This window comes from Cavia porcellus, unplaced genomic scaffold (genome assembly GCF_034190915.1).
Source record: "Cavia porcellus strain 051 isolate PalLab524CR breed Dunkin Hartley unplaced genomic scaffold, mCavPor4.1 scaffold_13, whole genome shotgun sequence".
Taxonomy (NCBI): domain Eukaryota; kingdom Metazoa; phylum Chordata; class Mammalia; order Rodentia; family Caviidae; genus Cavia; species Cavia porcellus.
The window spans coordinates 51,574,816-51,586,943 of record NW_026947496.1 but is presented as its reverse complement, the minus strand read 5'-3'; positions in this window follow the sequence as shown (position 1 = coordinate 51,586,943).

Genomic DNA, 12,128 nt, shown 5'->3' with positions numbered 1-12,128 from the left:
TGAATGTAATCCACCATACAAATAGAGCCAAAATTAAGAATCACATGATCATTTCTATAGATGCAGTAAAAGCTTTTGATACTTATTCATGATAAGAACCCTTCAGAAAATTGGAATTTATGTTCTTTACCTCAATATGATAAAGGTCATCTATGACAAACCAACAGCCAGCATCATATTAAATAGCCAAAACTGAAGGCCTTTACCTTAAAATCAGGCACAAGACAAGGATGTTCCTTATTGCTGCTCCTATTCAACATAGTACTGGAAACACTAGCCAGAACAATTAGACAAGAGAGAGAAATAAAAAGGATAAATATAGGAAAAAAAAGGAGTTAAATTATCATTATTTGCAGGTGACATGATACTCTGCATGATACTCCAAAACTCCACTGAAAGACTCATAGATATAATAAATGAATTCAGCAATGTAGCTGGATATAAAGTTAATACTCAAAAAACAATAGCATTCCTATACACTAACAACAGAATCACTGAGAAATAAGAGAAGCCACACTCTTCACACTAGCCTCCAAAAAATGAAATACTTAGGAATTAGTCTCACAAAAGAAGTTAAAAATCTATACAGGCAAAATTATAATACTCTGAAAAAAGAAATCAAAGAGGATATTGGAAAATGGAAAGACATCCCTTGTGCATGGATAGGAAGAATAAATATTGTGAAAATTGCCATTCTCCCAAATCTTTTATACAGATTCAATGCAATCCCAATGAAAATACATACCTTATGGATCTAGAGAAATCAATCCTCAAATTCATCTGGAACTAGAAGAGACCTACAATACCAAAATCAATTCTAAGCAGTAAAGGCAAGGCAGGAGGCATCACAATCCCTGACTTGAAGTTTTACTACAAAGCTACAATAAAATCAACATGGTACTGGAATAAAAACAGATCTGAAGATCAATGGAATAGATTCGAAAATACAGCCACAACGACAAACACACTCAACCACCTTATCTTTGATAAAAAGGCCAAACATGTTCATTAGAAGAACAGCAGTCTCTTTAATAAATGGTGCTGGAAAAACTGGCTTTCCATATGCTGAAAACTAAAACCAGACTCATGCCTATCACCATATACTAAACTAAAATCTAAATGGATCAAAGATCTGAATATTAAAACAGAAACACTAAATCTGTTGGAAGACAAATTAGGTAAAAATCTTGAGGACATAGGGGTAGGTAGAAAATTCATGAACAAGAATCAAACCACATGGGAAATAAATCCCACAATCAATAACTGGGAGCATGTCTATTAAAAAGTTTCTGCATGTCAAAAGAAATCTCCAGCATAGTGAAAAGAAAACCCACAAACTTGGAAAACATCTTAGTGAACTGTCCCTCAGATAAACATATGAAGAATTTAAAAAATCAGACCCCCAAAATTCAAAGATCCAATCCAAAAATGGGCATCTGAGATGAATACGTACTTCTCAGATGAAGAAATACAAATGGCATAAATACATGAAAAAAATATTCATCATCATTAGTCACTAGAGAAATGCCATTTAACACAACACTGAGATTCAGTCTCATTCCAGAAAGAATGGTCAGGATCAAGAAAACTACGAACAACAGATGTTGGAGAGCCTGTGGGGCAGTACTCTCCTGCACTGTTGGTGGGAGTGTAGACTGGTATAACCACTGTGGAGATCAGTCTGTAGATTCCTCACAAAGCTGGGATTGGAAGTCCCATTTGACCCAGCTATTCTACTTCTAGGCATATTCCCAGAAGAACTGAAAACATCATACCACAGTGATATATGTACACCCATGTTTATAGCAGCACAATTTGTAATAGCCAGTTCTTGGAAGCAATCTAAGTGTCCATCAGAGGAGGGAATAAAAATGTTGTGGTATTTTTATACAATGGAGTACTACTCAGCTATTAAGAATGATCACATTGAAATATTTATAAATAAATGGATGCAACTTGAGACCATACTCATAAAGCAAAATAAATCAAACTCACATGTATAAATACCATATAGTCTCCCTAGTGTAAGAAATGGTAAGAGTACATAAGATTTTATGGTAATCCTGATTCCCTATTACATTGCTTTGAAGCCTTACAATGTTTTCATTCATTAGTTGGAAAGATTTTATTCTGTTTTATTTGATTTTTATTATGTGTGATTGTATGAACAGCTATTTTGAAGAAAACAAGACATTATGGCAGCCATTGCTAATTTAATATAATCTTGCTTTGAAGTTCTACCCTGTTTTTGTTCTTCTGTTTCCATTGGTTTCATCATGTTGTATCTAATTGGATTTTAATATATGTGATAGTATAAACAAAATTTTTATGGAAAATGAGATAATACAGTAACCATTGTTCATTTTCTGTTATTTCATTCAGAATGCCCTGTAATACTTTCATTCTCTTGAATGGCTTTATACTATTTTGTTATGTCTGATACTATTGTATGTGAAGGTATGCTCAACTATTTCAAAGAAAGAGAAATTATGGTAGCTACTGTTAATATCAGATTGTCTTGTGGCAAAGTGCTGTGTTGCTTACATTGTTCTTTTCTGATCTGCTTTGTTCTGTCCTCTTCTGTATTAATCTCTTTAAAATAAAAAAAATTTAAAAAAGAAAAATCTTGGGCTTCTTGAACTATTCAAGGATAGTTGGTTGGTTGAGTACAGAGGCTAATCAGAAAATTAATCAAGGAATTAATTTCTTCTAAACATGTCTGCATATTTTTGGAGGACAATCAACAGAGAGTATAAAACTATCGTTAGTTTGGCAGACACTAGAAAGCATTATCCTACTGCAATATAATTTTATCATAATTACTAGACTTATTGTTATTTAGAGCTCTTAATGTTTTAATGTACAGTAATAATCGTTGGTATTTTAAAGTTTGAGAATGACTAACTCAGTACCACAGCACCTTATTCTTCTGCTTATTCAATGTTGTGGGATAAAAGGTCAGTGCTTACTGAGTGAGTGGGGATCTAGCCTCTGTGTGCTCATCTCAATTTTTCAGAATGGTTTTGAGATTCAAAGAAGCACAGAAATATCTGAGAGGTGGAAAGCGTGGCATCTTTTCATAGTTGGGAGGAAAAAATGACAGGAAATCAAATGCTCTAAAAATCATATAGAGTAATATGCAGCTAACAAAAAAATTCTATCTCCAAGGTTGTGAAGGGGTAGAATACCAGTGGTTGTGCCTTTATCATTTATTGTAGATTTAGTATGTGTCACTTACTTATGCTGTTTAAGGAGTAAGACATTATTGTGCCAATTTTGCCATTATGTATTTTACAGCTTGAAGTTAAATACCATGTCTAATGTGAGCTAGTGAAAGATACAGCTGGGGTTTGAGCTCAGATCTAGGTAATGACAAAAGCACAATTCTCTCAAGCTATTATATTTTAGGATAAAAAGCCATAGGTCTATTCATTATAGATGAGCCAAATTTTTTCTTTTAAAAGGATCAAACAAGGTCATATCCTTGTCTGACTAAAGCTCTGGGTTAAGTTTCCATCAGAGAATAAATCTTCAACTCTTGACCTGTGCCAAGATGCTCCATGTAATCCTGCCTCTGCCCAACTCTGGTTCCCCACATTTTTTATTGAACTCTTCTTATTTTCTAATGAAGCAAGTTTATTCTTGTATGTGCTTGCCCATCTGTCTAGAATAAACTTTCCCCAAATTACTTCAGATACCTACACAAATGCTACATTGTAGGAAGTTAATCAGTGGTTTATCTGTCTAACTGCATGCTCTATTTCCTGACATTATTGTCTTATTTACAAATTGAAATTAGTGTTTTATATTATTTATTGCCTCTAACCTCCAGTAGCATGTGAGTTCCAAAAATCTTCTCAGTGTTGTTACCATAGTTCCAGTCCATAAAACAATACCTGACAAACAGTAGGTACTCAGCTAATGCTTATGAAAAGAGTGAGCAAATTCTTCAAGAGTGAGGCAAAGACTTCATGCTATGTATCATTATGAAAACATTTGTTTTGTCTGGAAGATAGATGATATTTTAAAAGGAAGCAAGGTGAAAACATAATATCTGGGTAAAATGTTGTCATTTTATGAAATCACAAGATTGATCAAGGAACATAAACCCCCAGCCTGTAAGAACAAGGCAGCAAAAAAAAAAAAAAAAAAAAAAAAAAAAAAAAAAAAAAAAAGAATTTGAAATGCAAAATTAAAAAGGTTGAAGCTTTGTGGCCATGGTCTCACTGGTCAGGTTAAACTTCACTACTTCAAAAATGGTGCAGTTAAAAATGAATTTGGTTCAGAGTTAGCTGATGACAAATTTGGCGACAGGGTTATAAGGCAGGGACAATTTAAATGTAAACAACTTCCCACAGTGAAGGCAGCATCCTAAATGTGAGTGTGATTCCAATGTAACATCTTAAAGGGCTGCAGCAATTTTGGCTAGACACGTGGTTATACATGTCTCTAGCTAAATCGAAACCCCTGTGGAATTCAGAATATGTGAGCATCAATTTGTGAATTCTCAGCACTACCAAGTTTTAGAAGATGACAAATCAATTCCCACCCAGCTTCCCATCCCAAGGTTAAAGCATCTCTGAGGAACCATCTCCAAGCCTCAGATGTAATTTGGAATTTAACAGTTATTGTTTTAGGTTAGAAGTATAATCTAATGAAGTGTGCAGTAATATCCTGCAGTGAGCACCTGAACGTTAATCTGCTTGGAATAAGGGAGTGGATCTCAGCTGACCTTGTCATCTATATTAAATTTAACACTCCCAATGAATGCATTTCAAGCAGCCCACCTCAAATGGATGGGATCTATTTCGATTTTCATTCTTCCTCCTAATCGTTTAATACAGCTGAGTAACTCCAGGGGCCTTGGTACAAATCAGTAGTGCTGTTCCTTGTTGCCAGCTAAGAGCTAGTGCATGACATAGCTAGAAATTGACCTTCATATAACACCTCTCTATTTCTATCACTGATCCCAATTCCAGGAAGTGATGAAGAAAATCAGCAGTTAATTCTCACCCATGTGACTCTCCTGTCCCCAGCTCATGGAGCGCTCTGACAGATGCAGTTGTGAGAGATGGGGACCGGAAAAGCTGCTTTGTTTCATAATCAGAGCCAAATTGCTCTGCGAAGTAATTTAGTGCTGTGGGCCAACATTGCATAGTAATTCTGGTTTCCATCTTTTGTACAACACAGTGAATAAGACATAATTAAATAGTGATCTTTTTCCTACAGGATGTAGATACTACCAAAGAGTAAAAGTGACTTTATTTTCAAGATTTAGGCATGAGTTCTACTTCTACAGTCTTTTGCAATCCCCATCCAAAATGTTCATGTTAACTATTTTTACACCACCCAAAAGCAAATATTAGATAATTACTTAACTAACATTTTGCAGCGACAACTAGAGAGTTTGGGTCTCAAAGAAAGGAGTTTCTTTATATCAGTTCTATTGAGAACCATGTATAGTATTAACTCCTGTATGTACAGGGTATATTCCATGACTCCCCATTGATGCCGGAAACCACAGATAGCAGCAAATCCTACAAATGCCATATTATGTATTTTTCTGTACACATCTAGAGATAAACTTTCACCTTTTCTCTTAGAGAAGCAACTATATGGCTTCTCTATGGCATATCGTAGTTGCCAACATCACTACTTTTGCACTTTGGGGCCATTACTAGGTAATATAAGGATTACTTGAACAATGTGATGATGGATAATCTGGTAACTGAGAGGGCATCTAAGTGGCTATTGTGCAGGCAGTGTGGGCAGTGTAGCTACATTAGGCAAAGGGATGATTCACTTACTGGATGAGATGGAGAGGTACACTGTGACAGTTCATTATGCTATTAAGAATAGCATGAAATTTAAAACGTGTGAACTGTTTACTTCTAGAATATTTAATTTATGTTTTGGGGTTGCTGTTGATGAAAAGTAACTGAAACCAAGGGAAGTAAAACCATGGATACGGAAGAGACTATAGTATTAATATAGAAACTGCAATGGATAACTTTGGGCAAAATACTCCATTTAGATTTTAAGGGGCTATGATTTTTTTGCATAAATCAGAGGAAACTAGATTAACTGAAAGAATTGTTTTTCTCCTGATATATCTAACATAGTTTTACTTTCTCAGGAAACAACTAAAAAAGACTGCAAAAATGGGGCAAAATGTCAGCTCCCATATTATATTACTGCTAAGTCTCACAAAATACAGCATTTTATAGGTGAAAGCCTGAGACTCAGAGAGGCTAAGTGACTGACTAAGGTCCAACAGCTGCTCTCTGACAGCATTCTGATGCAAATCCAGTCTTTCTCACTTTTAAGTCTCCATTGTTTTTCCAACATCTATCAATTGTTAGGCTTTAGGGTTCTATCTTTTGGAAATGGGTCAACTCCTTAGACAGGTAAGCTGTGTCCAACCTGGGGACTCTGAAGTAACTTTCTGAGATAGGACCACTTGGTACACTGGTCATTTGAGTGTTTTGAGGATCATCTCTATACACTGTATGCTAAATAAGGATGGATCTTTTATCTATTCTAGTTATCATTTTATTCTTTTATGCATTATTTTGTACCTTGGAGGTAGTAAGTGCTTAATAAGTAAGTGAATGAATGAAGAAACAGATAAATAAAGAGTCCATACAGATAAAGTCTAAAATACATTCCTAAGTCAGGTGATCACATCTAGGGAAAGCAACATCAACAGCAAAAAAAAAAAAAAAAAAAAAAAAAAAAAAAATCAAGAATATCCCCAGACAGAAACTTTGCTCTGGCTGTCTCCATTGCTTGAAAAATTCTTTCTACAAAATCCTTGACTATTTGGTTCTTTTTCTGCCTTTAGACATTATCATCAATGTCATCACTTCAGAGATGCTTTCTTTATCTGCATTTGGAAATTACTTCAAATCTAGTCGCAGTTTGTCCCTCACTGTGGTTTATTGTCTTGACAGAGCTCATCATGGGAACTATCTGGGTTACTCATTCATGTGTTTGTTTCTTTGTATACTGTTCATTCTATACCTGCAGAATGCCAGTTGGCATCCTCCTTGTTTTTTCACTCCTGTATCCCTTGTACCTAGAAACACAATGATCTCTTAATAATTGTTTCTTAAATAAATGAGAAAAGCCAAAGAAAATGGGCTCAAGTCAGAACTTTAGAGGTCAAGAGATCCAAGAGAAGGGTAAAGGTGTATGATGCTGAAGATTAATTAATACAACAGTGAACAGGTGATCACTCAAAGCCTGGCCTACATGTTTTTCCTGAAGAGGGAGGACCTGCACCCATCCTAAACCTTTCTTTAGAATTAACCTCCATGCCCTCTCCACAGATTTTCATGGGCTGAACTATTTTCATCATTTGGACTTTGAAATTATTCTTTAGAAACTGAACATGAAAGCATAATAGAATATATTCTACTCTTCTCTTGACTTCAACTCCATGTCTAAGATGCACAATTGATCTTTGGTTAAAGAAAAATTGGATTTATTTCTTAGGAGACACAATGTATTCTGCTTGTCCCTGGACTTCAGGAAAGCACTATGTGTCAGGATTGATCCATCCAGGATCACGATCTTTTTTCTGGACATTGTTACAATTTGGATCCTTTCTGTTTTCTTTAATATAAATCTGTATTTATTCTGGACCAATGCTCCCATGTGATATATAAAGAAATGGAGATCTGAGGTTCCCCTGTGATAGAAGAAGAAATAGAAAAAGGCCTGGTCCTCAATGACACAGCTGGAAAGTGACACTGGAGAAATTTGGATCAAGGTTAATCTGGCTTTAGGTGGGAAAGGTGATGGCTGCCCAGTGCTGTTCTTTGTGTCACACCCACAGTGACACCCAGAGACTAGAGTGGTCTTCAGCCAACTGTAGTCTATGCTCTTTTGAAAATACAAGTGGGGAGGGGGCATGTGGAAGGGAGTAAAAAGGATGCAAGTTGGTTTATATATATGTACTCACTCCCCCAAATGACTGTGAAATGCATGTACTACAGGCATACAATAAAAATACAATTACATGTCATTCTTTATTTTCCATTAGCCTTAAGCTTCCTATATAGAAAACTGTGTAGCAAGAATACTCTGTGTGTGTGTGTGTGTGAGGGGGGGGGTGCCAAATGACTAAAAGCCCTTGATATTTAATAGTTTCAGGGTATTTTGAGAACTTTCATGATTCATCCCAGATCACTACAAAACCAGCAGCTGGGTCCTGATGGAAAGGGCCCACTCTTGACACTTGCACACCTTGTTCTCCACGCAGATGGATAGCTTCATCTTCCACTTCTGCCACCAAGCTGCCTTTCTCCTCATAGGATTCTATAACCAAGTCTGACCAAAGTAAATCTGACACAGGCAGGCTGGGCTGTCTCATTTTAGTGCAGGAAATGCCACCGTCCATCATTGTTCAGGCTTTTCTTTGGAAAGGCTGTAGGTTCAGGGGACAGTCTGTCATTTTCTAAAAGGCACATTCTGTTCAAGGCAAGAAGGCAGATTTGTCTTAACCTAAACTACACTTGCAATATTTTTTTCTGAATTTTGTGGGTTACAAAAATGAGAATGTGCCAATAACATATCACTCACACAAAGTGAGTTGGTAATAATAATTGCCACGTGTAGAATGATCACTTCTGTTATTTTTCAAGCAGTTATTAAATGCCATGTTGCACTTAACATTCCGTCTCTTCATTCTCACATAAGTTCTCTGAAGTAAGTATTATTGTTATCTCCATTTCTGAGAGGCTCACAGAATATGCCCAAGGCCACAGTTTGTAAGCAGTAGAAGTGGACCTGAGCCCTGTGGAACTTCTGATTTTAAGAAGCTTAAAGATAATAGTTTTCTAGTGGGGGCTACTTTGCTTCCTCCGGGTCATTTGACAATATCTGGAGATATTTGAAAAAATGGTTCTTTTATTTTTTACGAACATGTAATAATAACACATATTTATAAGGTATAATGTGATATAACACATGCCATCAATCTGCATAATTAACATTCCCTATCCTTACCATTTCACTATATTTGGAACCTCTGACTATCTTCTTATAGTTGCTCATGAAATATATAATAACTACAATCATCCCACTGTGCTGTAAAACACTAGAACTTATTCTTTCCATCTAACTGTGTTTTGGTGCTCATTATCTAACTCCCTCATGTAGTTGATCCTGGGTGTGTGATACTGGATTAGTGCACTGATGGGTTTATAGCTGGGTGTGATGTTGGGAGGAAAAGCCTGGTTGGAAGAGATGAGTTTCTGTGGCTATGACCCAGAGTGGTGTACATTCCTCCTCCGCTGTTCACGTCTTTCCTGATTCCTGCTGTCATGCTTCTCTGCCATGCTGCCCTGCCTTGAAGGCAGCTGACTATAGATTGAAACCTCTACAGATCCTGAGCCAAAATAAATCTCTCCTCTTTTAACTTGTGAGTGTTGCATGTTTTGTCCTAGCAATGAGGAAGTAACTAAGACAAATGAATCATATAGTAGATTGACTACTAATTTTTTGAGGAACTGCTGTACTGTCCTCTATAATAACTATACTGATTAACTGTACAGTCCCACCAGTAGCATATGAGTGTTCCCTTTCCTTCCTGTTGTTGTCAACATTTGTTATTTCTTTGTCTTCTTTGATAACAGCCATTCTATATCGGGTAGGATGATGTCACTGTGCTTCTGGTTTACATTTTTTAATGGCTAAGGATATTGAAAATTTTTTTTCATGTATTTGTTGAGTATTTTTTTAGAAATATCTATATAATTTGCTCATTTGTAATTGTGTTACTGCTTTTTATTGAGTTCCTCATGCATTCTGTGTTTCATAAGGTTATACATATATATATATATATATATATATATATATATATATATATATAAAATCTCCTTGGTCAGATGAGTAGTATATGAATATTTTCTCTCATTTTGTGAAGTTTTCTTTGCATTCTGCTGACAGTTTTGTTCGTTTTTTATGTGTGTGCAGAGCTCCTTAGTTTTATATAATTCCCTTTATGTATTTTTGCTTTTAGTGCTTAAACTTTGGGGGCTGTACTATAAAAGCATTTCTTATACTAATATCTTAATGAGCTTCCCTCATGTTTCCTTCTCTTCCTTCCTTTCTCTTTTTCTTCTTTCTCTTTCTGTCGGTCTGTCTCTCTCTCTCTCTCTCTCTCTCTCTCTCTCTCTCTCTCTCTCTCTCTCTCGACAGGGTCTTGCTGTGCAGTTCAAACCTTGAACTCACTATGTAGCCCAGGCTGGCCCCGAACTCATGGTGATCCTCCTGTCTCGGCCTCTCAAGTCCTGGGATTACAGGTGTGTGCCACTCTGCCAGGCCACTGTGTTTCCCTTTAGTATTTCATAGTTTCATGCCTTATGTTTAGGTTGGATACATTTTGATTTGAATTTGCATAGCGTGAAAGATAGGAGCCAAGTTTCAGTTTTTTGTTTGTGACTATCTAGTTTGTTCAGTATCACTTACCTAACAGGCTTTTCTTTCATCCGTGTACATTTTGGACAACTGTACTGAGAGTAATTGGTTGTAGCTGCATGGATTTACTTCTGGGATCTCCATTCTATTCTATTGATCCATGTGTCAGCTTTTATGTCAGTACCATATTGTTTTGGTTACAGTGACTCTAGCATATCTTGAAATCAGGTATTATGATGCATCAGGCTTTGTTATTTTTGTTTAAGGATATTTTGACTCTTTGAGATTTTTTGTGCTTGCATACGAAGTTTAGATTATTTTCTGACTGTGAAGAATGCTGCTGGTGTTTTGATGAGCATTGCAATGAGTCTGAAAATTGCCTTGGATGGCATTAGCATTTTAACAATATTAATGTTTCCAACTTATAAGCATGAGAGGTCTTTCCAATCTATTTTATTCACTTTTTTAAAATCAGTGCTTTGTAGTTTTATTTTTAAAATTTTATTTTAAAGAGAATAAATCAAACAAAAGAGAACAGAATAAAACTAATCAAAGCAAAAACAATGAAGGTGATACAGGACTTCAAAACCAGGTAATAAGAAATCTCTACTATAGTATATCTTGTTATCTTCAAAATAGCTGCCCATATCAAGAGAAATAATAGAATCTAGCAAAATAAAACAGAATAAAACCAAAGCAAACAAAACAATGAGAACAATGTTTTGTAATTCCATGGTAGGGTTTTTTTTTTATTTGTTGGTTAAATTTATCCCTCTTTTAGTTTTGTAGCTATAGGATGTAGGATTTCTTTCTCAACAAATTTATTATTGGTGTATAACAATACTATTGATTTTTGAATATGGATTTTATGTTGGGTTACTTCATTTTTTTTATCTGTATGCTCTGTATTTCTTTCCCTTGTTTAACTTCTCTGACTAAAGCTTCCCATAGTATGGTGAATAGGAGTGATAAGAATGGACATCTTGTGTTGTTTTGGATCTTAGAGGAAATGCTTTTCACATTTTGCCGTTCAGTGTGTTGTTGACTATAGTTTTGCCATTTGTGGCTTTTATTATGTTGAGGTGCATCCCTTTGGTACTTAATTTGTTCACTATTTTTTGAAATCATGAAGTGATTTTGAATTTTATCAACTTCCCTTTCTGCATTTATTAAAATAATCATGACTTTTATCCTTCTTTTCATGTGATGTCTTACCTTTGCTGATTTGTATATGTAGAATCATTATTTTTGTAGAATTGTTCTTGTATCCCATGGACAAATCTCACTGAATCATGGAGAACAATCTTTTTGATGTTATGTTGGATTTCTTGGATTCAGTTTATTAGAATTTTGGTAGGATTTTTGCATCTGTGGTCCTCAGGAATATTGGTCTACAGTTTTATTTATTTATTTATTTATTTATTCTGTCCTTGTCATGCTATCAGGGTAGTACTAACATTGTCACATGAATTTGGAAGAGTCCCTTACAGTTAAGTTTTCTGGAATAGTCAGAGGAGCTAGTCCTTCCTTGAAAGTTTGGGAGAATTCAGCAGTGGAGCAGTCTGGTGCTTGGCTTTCTTTTCTTTTCTTTTTTTTTTTTAGGGTACAAATAATACAGTATTTCAAGAATAAAATATACAATAAGAAATCACCAGTTAATAGGTTACATATTATCTTCCCAGGAACAGTTGTCCAAATTACAA